Source organism: Oncorhynchus clarkii, chromosome 28 (genome assembly GCF_045791955.1).
Source record: "Oncorhynchus clarkii lewisi isolate Uvic-CL-2024 chromosome 28, UVic_Ocla_1.0, whole genome shotgun sequence".
NCBI classification, from domain to species: Eukaryota; Metazoa; Chordata; class Actinopteri; order Salmoniformes; family Salmonidae; genus Oncorhynchus; species Oncorhynchus clarkii.
The window spans coordinates 16,269,986-16,283,560 of NC_092174.1; the positions used below are offsets into that span (position 1 = coordinate 16,269,986).

A 13,575-nucleotide genomic window follows, 5' to 3' on the forward strand; every position below is an offset into this window, starting at 1 on the left:
ATAAGTGTGTGTGTGACTGCGTCTCCCTGCACAGGGTGATAAGTGTGTGTGTGACTGCGTCTCCCTGCACAGGGTGATAAGTGTGTGTGTGACTGCGTCTCCCTGCACAGGGTGATAAGTGTGTGTGTGACTGCGTCTCCCTGCACAGAGTGATAAGTGTGTGTGTGACTGCGTCTCCCTGCACAGGGTGATAAGTGTGTGTGTGACTGCGTCTCCCTGCACAGGGTGATAAGTGTGTGTGTGACTGTGTCTCCCTGCACAGGGTGATAAGTGTGTGTGTGACTGCGTCGCCCTGCACAGGGTGATAAGTGTGTGTGTGACTGCGTCTCCCTGCACAGGGTGATAAGTGTGTGTGCGCGCGCGGGCGGGTGTGTGCGCGTGCGTGTGTGAGAGGTTATTCATTTAGCCGTGTCTCCTAGCTCAGTGGTGCGAGACGCGTAATCCCTTCACTTCCTCTCTGTCACCTAACGTCTCAAGATGATTGTCTGTTCAGATTTCAATTTATATCGATGAACCACACTGCCATAACTGTCTATTGAGAAATGACATGAATGGCAATCTGCAATATACTCCCAACTGACGTTGATGGATAAGGCTGGTGAAAATGGGTATGATAGACGTTGAAATGGAGGCAATAGACAGAGAGAGATGTAAATGGACTTCACTTTGGACCTACTGTGGTGATTCACGTTGTTTTCTCACTGCTTCTTATTCTCTTTGTCCAGAAGCAATGTTCCAACAGAATCTCCTCATGTTCCACCATTAAACCCCCACGATCCCAAATCAGCTCAAAGTGTTCACACGTAGCCACCAGGGCTCGGCTCAACCGATCCTGAAACACGATGTTGGTTTGGAATCCAATAAGCGCTCGCAAGAGCCTGGGACTCTAATGTAACGACATTTCGACCAATCCCATTCTCTGGTTTTAATTTCCCTGAGTGCTGTCTGTGAGTGAATGGCTTCCCCATTGGCGGCCATACGGCAAAGATAGGCAGGGAGCCTCCGCTCCATTTGTTCAGCAAAAATCTCCCCCCTTTTTATTTCTAATTCTCAGCGTTGACATTCTTCAGACAGTAGTAATCACATGAAGAAGGTGACCTAATGTTAGATCAGATTGTCATATTGACTCACAAAGTGCTCTCATCCTACAGTTGACCAGAAAGGGGGGTTGAGAAGGAGGGGTGGAGGGATGGGGATTCAAATATGGGTTGGGGGTGTGGGGGGTGGGGGCCCTCTGAGAATTTGTGGCCGTATTGGCAGAAGAAGAGTGAGCAGCCAAAAGCCGCCGCACCACATGTCATATCGACCCCCTCTGCATACAGGCATCACCACAAAGGGAGAAAATTACATTCCCGGCCCCTCACTCTGTCACATACCGGTGACAATTCACCAGACAACCCTCCTCAACCTGTATCTGAACACTGAACAACACAGTGGCGTTTGTTTTTTCTCCTTTGTCTCTTCTGTGTCTTGTATTGGCTTTCCTTATAGGCTACCTACAGTATGTGTATAAATGGGATCCTGCAGCTCCTATTGGCAACGGGTGATCATCCGTGTCCGCTGTAATGCATCATGCGAGCACGTGCTGACGTGTAATTGTGTGAAGAGGGCTGGAGGTATCGATCGCAGACGCAGGAGCCTCATCAATGTTGAATGCAGTCGCAGTACTCCTCCCTTTCTTTGCTCTCTACCTCCCTCTCTACCTCCCTCTTTACCTCCCTCCCTCAAAAGTTTGTGGACAGCTCTTCAAATGAGTGGATTTGGCTATTTCAGCCAGACCCGTTGTTGACAGGTGTATAAAATCGAGCACACGGCCATGTAATCTCGGCAGACAAACATTGGTAGTAGAATGGCCTTTACTGAAGAGTTCAGCGACTTTTAACATGGCACCGACAAAGGATGCCACATTTCCAGCAAGTCAGTTCATCAAATGTCTGCCCTACTAGAGCTTCCCCGGTCAACTGTAAGTGCTGTTATTGTGAAGTGGAAACATCTACGAGCAACAAGGGCTCAGCCATGAAGCGGTAGGCCACACAAGCTCACAGGACGGGACCGCCAGGGGCTGAAGCATGTAACGTGTAAAAATAGTCTGTCTTCGGTTGTAACACTCACTACCAAGCAACGTCAGCACAACCACTGTTCGTCGGGAGCTTCATGAAATGGGTTTCCATGGCCGAGCAGCCACACACAAGCCTAAGATCACCATGCACAATGCCAAGTGTCGACTGGAGTGGTGTAAAGCTCTCCGCTATTGGACTCTGGAGCAGTGGAAACGCGTTCTCTGGAGTGATGAATCGCGCTTCACCATCTGGCAGTCCAACGGACTAATCTGGATTTGGCGGATGCCTGGAGAAAACTACCTGCCTTAATGCATAACGCAAACTTTAAAGTTTGGTGGTGGAGGAATACTGGTCTGGGGCTGATTTTCATGGTTTGGGCTAGGCTCCTTAGTTCCAGTGCTGGGAAATCTTAACGCTACAGCATACAATGACAATCTAGAGGATTCTGTGCTTCCAACAGTTTGGGGAAGGCCCTTTATAGTTTCAGCTTGACAATGCCCGTGCACAAAGCGAGTTCCATACAGAAATAGTTTGTTCGAGATCGGTGTGGAAGAACTTAGCTGGCCTGCACAGAGCCCTGACCTCAACCCCATCGAACACCTTTTGGATGAATTGGAACGCCGACTGCGAGCCAGGCCTAATCACCCAAGATCATTGGCCGACCTCACTAATGCTCTTGTGGCTGTCCCCGCAGCAATGTTCCAACATCTCGAGGAAAGCCTTCCCAGAAGAGTGGAGGCTCGTTATAGCAGCAAACAATTACACCAACGATCAACAATAAGCATATTGTCCATATTCTACAGATAGATGAAATTGAATCCTCTCTCCCCTGTACACACCCTAGAAGGCCCAGTTATACTGAGCAGTGATGAGCACTGGGCTGAACTATAGCAAACCAACTGATTCACTTTAATTGGTGTGGCGGGTGACTGTAACGGATGATACACACATTGAGCAAAGGACCAGCCATTCCTGATTCATTCTATTATAACAAATCCTCTCTGATCCATTCCATTCAATATGGCCTTCTGGCCTTGCTGCCAGCTTAATGACTTCATACATTAAAGCCTACACTTTTCTATTGTTCTTGCTATGGATTGATAAGGATTCGCATACTTTACAAATACAATACACTGAACAACCCAAAACACTAACGTAGGTGTATCAGTTCGTTCCAGACGGAATTTCTTAGAAACCTGCTGTTTTCAATGTATCTCCCTGATGCAGGTAACGCTGACGAGGCAACATGTAAAACACAGGGAAACACTATTGAGCCCTCCGAAGCGGAGGACAAGAAAGGCGTCCTATTTTCTTCCACTGGGGGATCCTGGGTGCTAAGGGCTGAATGGTTAGCAGGGAGGCATGGTTAGATGTGGTCAGGTCTAATTGCCGGGTGATTTTACGCTGGAAGAAAAGAGGACAAAATTGTTTTATGGGGCTTTTATAGCACTAAAACAATTAGCCTAGTGTGGAAGGGCCTGGGCCAGGGACAGAGTTGGCACTGGCAGGGAACGGGGAGGTATCTTAGCCTTTAGGATATCCCAACAGCTTGGTAACAGCAATGTGGAAACAAATATGATGAAATATTTATCAATCCACTCGTAAGGAAAAGAAGTGGAGTCTGGGATGCCATGTTAGAGAACTGGGACATCGGTCTCGCTACATTGGGACGGTTAGCGAGCAAGTGTGCATTGTAGCACTTTCATGCGACATTGAACATTTCCGTTCGATTTTCTCCATTATTAGATCATCTTTGTCAAGCCACAGAGGGATGAGCAGTGGACAGGTGCCCGAGCTGTGGCATAAGGAGGACCCACTCTCTCTCCTCACCCCATGGGACCTCAGTCCAGCCCATCTTCTAATGTCCTTGTAGCGTCCCTCATTCACTCATCTGTCACACGGAGACTCTGCTAATGGGGGCTAGCCACATGACACGATGGGTCCCCCCCAGGGGCCTTCGACCTCTCGCCCTGCCCTACCTCCCACCGTTTCAAATCCTCAGTCTCCCCTCCTCACTCATTTCTCTCTCCTTCCTCTCCCATCCCTGCCTTTCCCTGCCTCACTACCCCCTCTACTCCCAACCCCTCCCTCCCTCTTCAAAAGGAACGGGGAAATGGCTTTTCCAATCTCCTTGGGGTTTGACTAAAGCCTCAGTGATTTCCCCTGAGCAAGCCCATGGATGCAGGCCCCGTGACAGAGCCTGGTGGCTGGTGCATAAAGCTCCATCAGTCTTGACAGACAGACAGATAGACAGGCAGACAGACAGACTGACAAAACAAGCAGACAGTGGTGACAGACCAAAGCTTTATCTGAGGAGAAATTGAAATTGCCTGATGGAAACCCAGTGTGAACAAGGCTGTCAGCGCAAAAGAACATGGGAGATTGGTGTGTGTGTGTGTGTGTGTGTGTGTGTGTGTGCGTGCGCGTGCGCGTGCGCACTACAGTAGTACCACAGCAGAAACCTTTAGCTGAATCACCACCAGGGCTAATTGGTTTGGTGCTCTGTGGACAGTTTCTGTCAGGGAAGAGGAGATTGGCACTGAAACCACCCTCTACTGTCTTCTGCTCACCCATCAATCAACTGCACTATGCTATTCTCACCATTTCTCACTAACAGTATTTCACAATCAGTTAAGAGACGTGACATAAGATATGGTTTAGATTAAGGAATCGTATTAGGATTGGTTGAGGTCAGTTAAAATAAGTCTGATCAGTTTAAGGGTGTGTTTCCATCCCTAGATCAACCCCGAAATCACATCTTCCCAAAATCACATCTTCCTGAAATTCACATCTTCCCGAAATCACATCTTCCTGGTATATTCTCACCACTTTCATTTCTTCAGACAACAAACACAATCGGGTCCTTGGCAGTTGGCACCAAATATACCAAGATGGCAAACTATTGTTTGGGTGACTTCCTACAAGACGCCTTCTCTTGCCTGGAACAATATCAGCTTTTAGTGACACTGACGGCGTGCCAACGCTGCAGATATGAATCAACACGGGCTGACAAATGCCTCAGGACTGGTGCCAGGTCTATTTGTCTGCGGGATGTCGGGGAGAGTTAGGGTGAGAGAGAGGGGGAGAGGGGGGAGGTAGAGAGTGAGGGGGGAGGGGGATACCCATCCTTTTGGTGGAGATTATAAGAGTACATGGCCATTAAGGCCAGATGTGAGTGTAGGCAATTCATTTGTTTTGGAGTAATGCAAACTGATTTGACATAATGACACGTGGCGATTAGGTGAGTGGGTGTGTCTCTCTTCACCTTTTGGTTGTTCTATACCAGTGGTCACAAACCCTGGTCTTTGAGATCCACAGGGTTAGTGCACACTATTGTTCCAACACAGCAGTAAAGTACCACTGGGTGACCGGTGTTCTATCCAGTATATGCAGTGAACTATGGCCAGAGTGTGTTCCCCCTGGCCAGGCTAGCAGGCTGTCAGTGCTCTGATGGTGCTCTGATGGCGTTTCTTAAGTAAACAGGTGAGTGGAAATGGCCTGGTCGGCTGTGGAGAGCCCTCTACAGTGATGAGAGAAATCACGCAGGGTAAACAATGGCACAAAGCGCAGCACTCGGCACACACACACGCGCGCGCAGACACACACACACTCAGCACACACACACTCAGCACACAAACACTCTGCATACACACCCAGTGCGCACACACACCCAGTGTGCACACACACGCACACAGACAGAGTCACACACACACACAGTGAGATAATGTTCAGCACTCTAGTGCTAGAATCTACTGGTCCTCGACATTCCACTCCAATAGAGCAATGCTACTCTTTGTTCTATTTCTCTCTTTTTCCAAACAGAAGAGAAGTGGAAATTGAGGATAAGTCGAGCAGGTCCATTTACTTTCTGTCATCAGGTGTTCTTTTCTGGAACAGAACTCTGGTCATTTCTGCAGTAAAACTCATCAAAGTGCTCATTCATGGCTTAACCTCAACCATGGGACAGGAGTGAGAATGTACGACAACATACTTTGTTTTATAACTGACTAACCTGTCTCTCTCTCTGTCTCTCTCTCTGTCTCTCTCTCTGTCTCTCTCTCTGTCTCTCTCTCTCTCTATCTCTCTCTCTCTCTCTCTCTCTCTCTCTCTCTCTCTCTCTCTCTCTCTCTCAGAAACGTTGATGGACACACGGGTGGCTACGGCTGAGCTAGGCTGGACGGCCTACCCTGCGTCTGGGGTGAGTAACATCCTTATAGGACTCCAGACAGCACCATGGAAAGTAGTTATGGGATTTGTCTGTACCGTCCACGGTTACCTTCTCTCCAAGTTGATCATTTTCAATCTTCTCTGGTTCAATGTTTCCCTAACCACTTTAGGTGTAAATGGCTAGCAATACCATTCTAGGAGGGCTAAATGGTTATTCCGTATGATAATGCAAGCCAAGGAACTGTATAACCCCAGTACAAATACCCTTTGATTGGCCTTTGTCTCCGTAGCCCAATGAGTCGATCAATGTCATCCCCAGCATGTACAATACTGTCTTTCCCCAGACAGACAGACAGCCATGCCATAGAACTACAGCAGCGTAGTAGAGTAGTGTGATCCCTATTGCAGTATTTTTTTTCTTCTCCATCCCATCCCCGCTCGTAATGACTTAATTACATAATGGGTCCACTTAAGCCAGTGAAAGCCATCCCAGATCACTTCAATAGAGGCTATAGGGGATAAGACAGCTATAATGCTACAGTAATGCTTCAGTGTAATGATACAGTTATCCAGGGGAGGAAGCGGGCTAAAGAGGAGCAAGGTCACTAGCACCGGCTGTCGGCTATACAGCCGGGTACATACACATTTTCAGCCGGGTACTTTTTCCACTTAAATTAACTGGGCTACTTTTTTTTAAAAACAATTTGCCAAGTCAGAAAAAAAGAAGTCAGCCGAGCCCTCTCCCGCTATGCATCTTCTAGTGATCTATTGATAGTCTAGGTGCCTGTCAGTCACAAAGTGAGCGATGACAGGGCTCCCGGTACCTGGGTGTGTGTGTTGTGTACGCTGTGGTTGCAGTCACTTTTCTTTACGCGGAGGGAGGGGAGCATGATGCTCCTACGTCATCTGTGTGCGTCAATTTGCATGTTCCATTTATGGTAACGGTGAGTCGAAATCCACTTAGCCTGTTTTCTGGCACATTCATTTATTTTATTTTGCGTGTTTCATCTGCAGCCACGAAATGCTGGCGCATAGGCTTACTGTGATTCGACTGACGAACGGCAAGCTTGACTAGTTTAGAAAAGGTGTTGAACTGACTGAATAAAGTCAATCTCATATGTCCTTACTATTCAGAAATCATACAACCTAGTTATGTATCCATAGTATCGCTTTGGGACAAGTCAATTAAAGTTCTCATTTGTGTTTTTGATATGAAGTCCATCGGGACTTGCCAGACAGCGACTTTAAAGTGCGTGACTTGTTAGTAGCCTCCTGAATCGCGTCGGAAAGAGAGCTGTTCATTTGACTCCCTAATTTGCATACTGGTAGGGTTTTTGGTGATTATCTGCAGATAAATGATGAAAACTTTTGATGACGATGGTGAATCCTCCTCACTGCAGGAACAGTAGGTAGACTAGTGGAGAGAGCGCCTCACTCTGGTCCAAAATATGATACAAGAAAATGTATTGAATTGTTTTAAAAGCTAATGATACTTATATGGTGTTATCAGATGTTGATGTACGTCTAGAATCAAAGTGTTGACAATGGAACTGCTGCTTTCTGTGTAGCAAAGCCCATGATTAACGCCTGCTTTAATCTTGGCTCCCGAGTGGCGCAGCGGTCTAAGGCTCTGCATCTCGATGCAATAAGTGTCACTACAGACCTCGATTCCAGGCTGTATCACAACCAGTGGTGATTGGGAGTTCCATAGAGAGGCACACAATTGGCCCAGTGCTGTCCTGGTTAGGGCATTGGCCGGAGTAGGCCGTCATTGTAAATAAGAATTTGTTCTTAACTGGCTTAAAGAAAGAATTGCTGAGATAATGCCTCTTAAAAGGAAGCTTGAAGTCAGCAGACCTGCAGGATTATTTAAGAAGAAATCTGTGGGTCAATTGTTAAACAAGCATTTTTTTTATCATATGGCTTGGGGGATCCTGGCTGGCTACTTTTTCTATTTGGCTGGCTACTCCATGTGCTTGTGGAAAATACTGGATTGGGTCGGATTTAACAGATTTGGATTCTTGTGGGTTTCCGGCTACATCCTTTTTCTGCATGAACGGAAATGCCACACTTGCTCCTTTCCTCAGCATACTAGTACCTCCCAGACCGTAGCACAGTGAATCATGCAGCAGCTATGTTGTGTAAAACAACCAGCAGCTGTGTCTAACATGAACAGGCTCTTTGGCATTTTATGAAGCGTTTTACAGACACATCCAAGGAGTTTCACGCCACAAAGAGCACTACAGAGAAACATGGGACTTGCTTCAGGCTGACACACACACATGCGCGCACTGACTCATTCTGATAGCACGATGGATGGTAAGTGGCTAAACGCTGCTTTTGTCCTCCTGAATGAGCGAGTGGCCTGCTAAGAATAGGCCATGATGTAGTCCCGCAGCTGAGCCGAGGGCAGAGCTGGGCTGAGGGTGTGTGTGTGTGTGTGTGTGTGTCTTAGATGAGAGCTCTAAAGGGTGTGGAGACTAACAGGATGTCTGATGGGTAACAGTGTATCAAAGAGAATGTGGTTAATTCTGCCTGGCATTGGTTAGGCCTTGGCCTAGCCACCTCTCACCAACCATAGTCCTCAGCATGCACATGAGACACAGGGGACGGAAAGGATTCAAAAGAAGGGATGTTTGTATTAGTCTCATTCTGTTGTACAGTTTTTACAATGGAGGTGGTCAGCATTCTCCATTCCCCATTTCATTTCATCATTTTATTTCCAGAAAGAACTTCATGACGGTTCTCCAAAAGAAATACTGTTGTTAAAACCTCTCTGGGATATGTGGGACGGTAGCGTCCCACCTCGCCAACAGCCAGTGAAAGTGCAGGGCGCCAAATTCAAAACAACAAAAATCTCTTAATTAAAATTCCTCAAGCATACAAGCATTTGACACCATTTTAAAGATACAATTCTCGTTAATCCAGCCACAGTGTCTGATTTCAAAAATGCTTCACAGTGAAAGCACCACAAACGATTATGTTAGGTCACCACCAACTCACAGAAAAACACAGCCATTTTTCCAGCCAAAGAGAGGAGTCACAAAAAGCAGAAATAGAGATAAAATTAATCACTAACCTTTGATGATCTTCATCAGATGACACTCATCATCATGTTACACAATACATGTATGTTTTGTTCGATAAAGTGCATATTTATATCCAAAAATCTCATTTTACATTGGCATGTTATGTTCAGTAGTTCTAAAACATGCGGTGATTGTGCAGAGAGACACATAAATTCACAGAAATACTCATCATAAATGTTGATGAAAATACAAGTGTTATACATGGAATTAGAGAGAACCTGCTCCTTAATGCAACCGCTGTGTCAGATTTCAAAAAAACTTTACGGAAAAAGCAAACCATGTAATAATCTGAGTACAGCGTTCAGACAACAAAGCAGCCAAAAAGCAATTAAGGTCACAGTTATGAAAAATTTGGACACTAAAGAGGCCTTTCTACTGACTCTGAAAACGACCAAAAGAACGATGCCCATGGTCCCTGCTCATCTGCATGAACGTGCCTTAGGCATGCTGCAAGGAAGCATGAGGACTGCAGATGTGGCCAGGGCAATAAATGGCAATGTCCGTACTGTGAGACGCCTAAGACAGCACTACAGGGAGACAGCACGGACAGCTGATCGTCCCCGCAGTGGCAGACCACGTGTAACAACACCTGCACAGGAGCTGTACATCTGAACATCACACCTGTGGGACAGGTACAGGATGGCAACAACAACTGCCCGAGTTACACCAGGAACGCACAATCCCTCCATCAGTTCTCAGACTGTCCGCAATAGGCTGAGCGAGGCTGGACTGAGGGCTTGTAGGCCTGTTGTAAGGCATCACCGGCAACAACGTCGCCTATGGTCACAAACCCACCGTCACTGGACCAGACAGGACTGGCAAAGAAGTGCTCTTCACTGACGAGTTGCGGTTTTGTCTCACCAGGGTTGATGGTCGGATTCGCATTTATTGTCGAAGGAATGAGCGTTACACCGAAGCCTGTATTCTGGAGCGAGATCAATTTGGAGGTGGAGGGTCCGTCATGGTCTGGGGCGGTGTGTCATAGCATCATTGGACTAAGCTTGTCGTCATTGCAGGCAACGCTGTGTGTTACAGGGAAGACATCCTCTTCCCTCATGTGGTACCCTTCCTGCAGGCTCACCCTGAAAGGACCCTCCAGCATGACAATGCCACCAGCCATTCTGCTCGTTCTGTGCGTGATTTCCTGCAAGACAGGAATGTCTGTGTTCTTCCATGGCTAGCGAAGAGCCCGAATCTCAATCCCATTAAGCACGTCTGGGACCTGTTGGATTGTAGGGTGAGGGCTAGGGCCATTCCCCCCAGAAATGTCTGGGATCTTGCATGTGCCTTGGTGGAAGAGTGGGGTAACATCTCACAGCAAGAACGGGCAAATCTGGTGAAGTCCATGAGGAGGTGACGCACTGCAGTACTTAATGCACCTGGTTGCCACACCAGATACTGACTGTTACTTTTCATTTTACCCCCCTTTGTTCAGGGGCACATTATTCCATTTCTGTTAGTCACATGTCTGTGGAACTGGTTCAGTTTATGTCTCAGTTGTTGAATCTTGTTATGTTCATACAAATATTTACACATGTTAAGTTTTCTGAAAACAAAGTTGACAGTGAGAGGATTTCTTTTTTTGCTGAGTTTACAATATTTTGGGATATTGAAAATATATTTCACAGCGTTTTAGATGGTACAATGATTATCTACACTCTGAGTGTTTGTTCTGTCACAAACTGAAATTAGACAAACTATTAGAATGTTAGCAGTCAGGAAATGGTGGAGCGATTCCTGCATTTTGCACCTTTAAAAAGACACAGTAATACAAAACCCCATCTCACTGATGAAGGCAAATAAAACATTTCCGACCTGGTAACGTGATAGTTTTACCTCCCTGCTGACTGTAAACATACCACTGTGACAGAATACGACAGAGACATGGACTTTAGCTATGGTACAGTAGTTCCTTCTGCAACTTTTGTCTTCAGTCTTGAGCCACATTTACAGACATTGAAAGTCTTAAATGTTCTGCCTAGAGCATGTACAGTTCTAGCAAGGAATTCTGTGTCAAACTCACTATATCTTACTGTAGGGTAGTGTTCAGGCAGGTTGCCTATTCTGAATACACAGAATGAGGTAGGAGCTGATGCAGGATGTCTCGGTAAGAGAACAAAGAAGAGAGACCCGAGGTTTCTGTTTAGAGAGGTTTAGCTGTCATTTATTTCCCTCAAACTGTCATCCAAATCATTTCCAAATGTGCAAAAAATGTAAACATCATTGGACAGTGGTTCCTCCTTTAAAAATTGCGAAGCTTACACCGCGGGACTTAGAGGTACCCAGCGTCACTGTTTCATTGCTCCAGACCACCACCTGGGGGAGTTAGAGCACTAATTATGCATTTTGGGTCCCAAGGCTTTTATATGACCAATCATATCGAGTGGTTCCAATGACGAATTTGACACGATCCACCCATCCCTGGTGACTTTCTTCAGCAAAGATGGTTGACAAAGCAAATGTAAGTAATTATAACATCATAACGAGTCAAGCAAAACATGTACAATTGAGAGGAATATGTTAGTTAATGTCGAGGCAAACGATCGTGCATATTTTTTTGTCATAAAGTTAATTTACAAAAATCGCTATTTAGCAAGTTAGCTGACTAGCTAACATTAGCCAGCTTGCTAGCTGGTGTAATGACATGAGTATAACATTGTAATTCATGTTGTTTAATGTTTTAGGGACTCCTGAGAAAACAAGCAAACCAGGCTGTCGTCTTGGGAAACAGTGGATGTAAAGAATTTAGCTAGCTAAAGCATTTACTGCAAATTGAATGTACAATTGTGTAAACTTGCTTTGTCGTGCAATGTAGCTGAAGTAACATAGCTAGCTAACTATTTACTTGCTTATTGTGTAGTGGAGGATAAAAATAACTGTATGACTTTGGATGTGTAGCTAGCTACAGTATGTAGCCGATCTGTGTATGGACCCTAAAATGTTTGGAATGAAAATTATCATTAATAAAATCAGAACCTATCTGTGAACCTCAGCTATTATAGTTGTTGTATCGACTTCAAGTCTGAATGGCATTAATGAAGCCTATGGATTGAGTAGAATATAATGACTTTATTGTGCCAAGGATGCAAGTCCTATATACGTGTACTGTAGTTATTACCACACATGAGATCCCCACATTGAAATAACACATATGGAATCAGTTAAGAACAAACTCTTATTTACAAGAACGGCATTCTCATTCCTCCCTGTCGGGGAATTGAACCCCTGTCTCCCGAGTGCCCTCCCTGTCTCTGGTAATGCCAAAATGGAAGACTATCAAATGATTCTCAAAGATGCCCTCTGGTGGTCAAACTAGCACTAACTTGCAGTAACAGAAAAAATGGCTGACAATTAAATGATGTGCCAAACTATGGAAAAGATGTTTGAAGAGGGTATTTTGTTTTTTAATTATATTGTAGAGTTATGTCTTTCGTGGAGTTATCAGAATTGTTTGCGAAGGTTTGCTCAATCCAAGATTACAACCACTTGATCACAGCATTACGGGAAAACAATTGGAACCATTTCCCTGTTTGACTGCTAGGTTTTATGGGTATTATGACACCTCCACTGTGGGACTCTATAGAGGACTGATGAGACGTTGCTCTCTCTGTACATCTCTATTGCCTAGAGGTGCCTGCAGTTAAACAGACAGTCAAACAAAAAGTGCAATTAAAAGGGACAGTTCCCTAAAAGTAAAAGAAAAATGAGAGCCTTTCCTACAGGTCGAGGAGCCTCAAAATCTCACAGCCATTACGGAGAGCTATGCATGATGTTGGATGTCAGATTGCCTCAGTACTACATTGAGTGGAGCTCTCGCACCCTAGTGAGCTACATCACACACACGCACACACACACACACACACACACACACACACACACACACACACACACACACACACACACACACACACACACACACACACACACACACACACACACACACACACACACACACACACACACACTCACTCTACTGCATCTACTCAAGAATCTAGCTCCAACTACACATTCACTCAATCGCGCAATGAAATGCTGTTTTTATTCTGTAGGATAGTGGCTACTGCATGAAGTAGAGTAGGAGTTCTCCCTGGTCGCTGATCCAAGGTCAGTTTTCTGTTTTTTTCCCTAATGGTTAAAACTAGCATCTGAGGAAGGTAAGCTGATAGTAGATCTGGGTTTAAGGGCAACATATACCTGCAGGGTTGTTGATATTTGAAGACAGTCAGGGTTCTTTGTTTGTAAGATTCTTGCAGGAAAGT

At 45.6% G+C, this 13,575-nt stretch overlaps 1 pseudogene; it reads left to right on the plus strand.

The window, feature by feature from the left end:
- Nucleotides 1-13,575, plus strand: part of LOC139386555 (ephrin type-B receptor 1-like) — a 296,455-nt pseudogene that overhangs the window by 94,323 nt on the left and 188,557 nt on the right.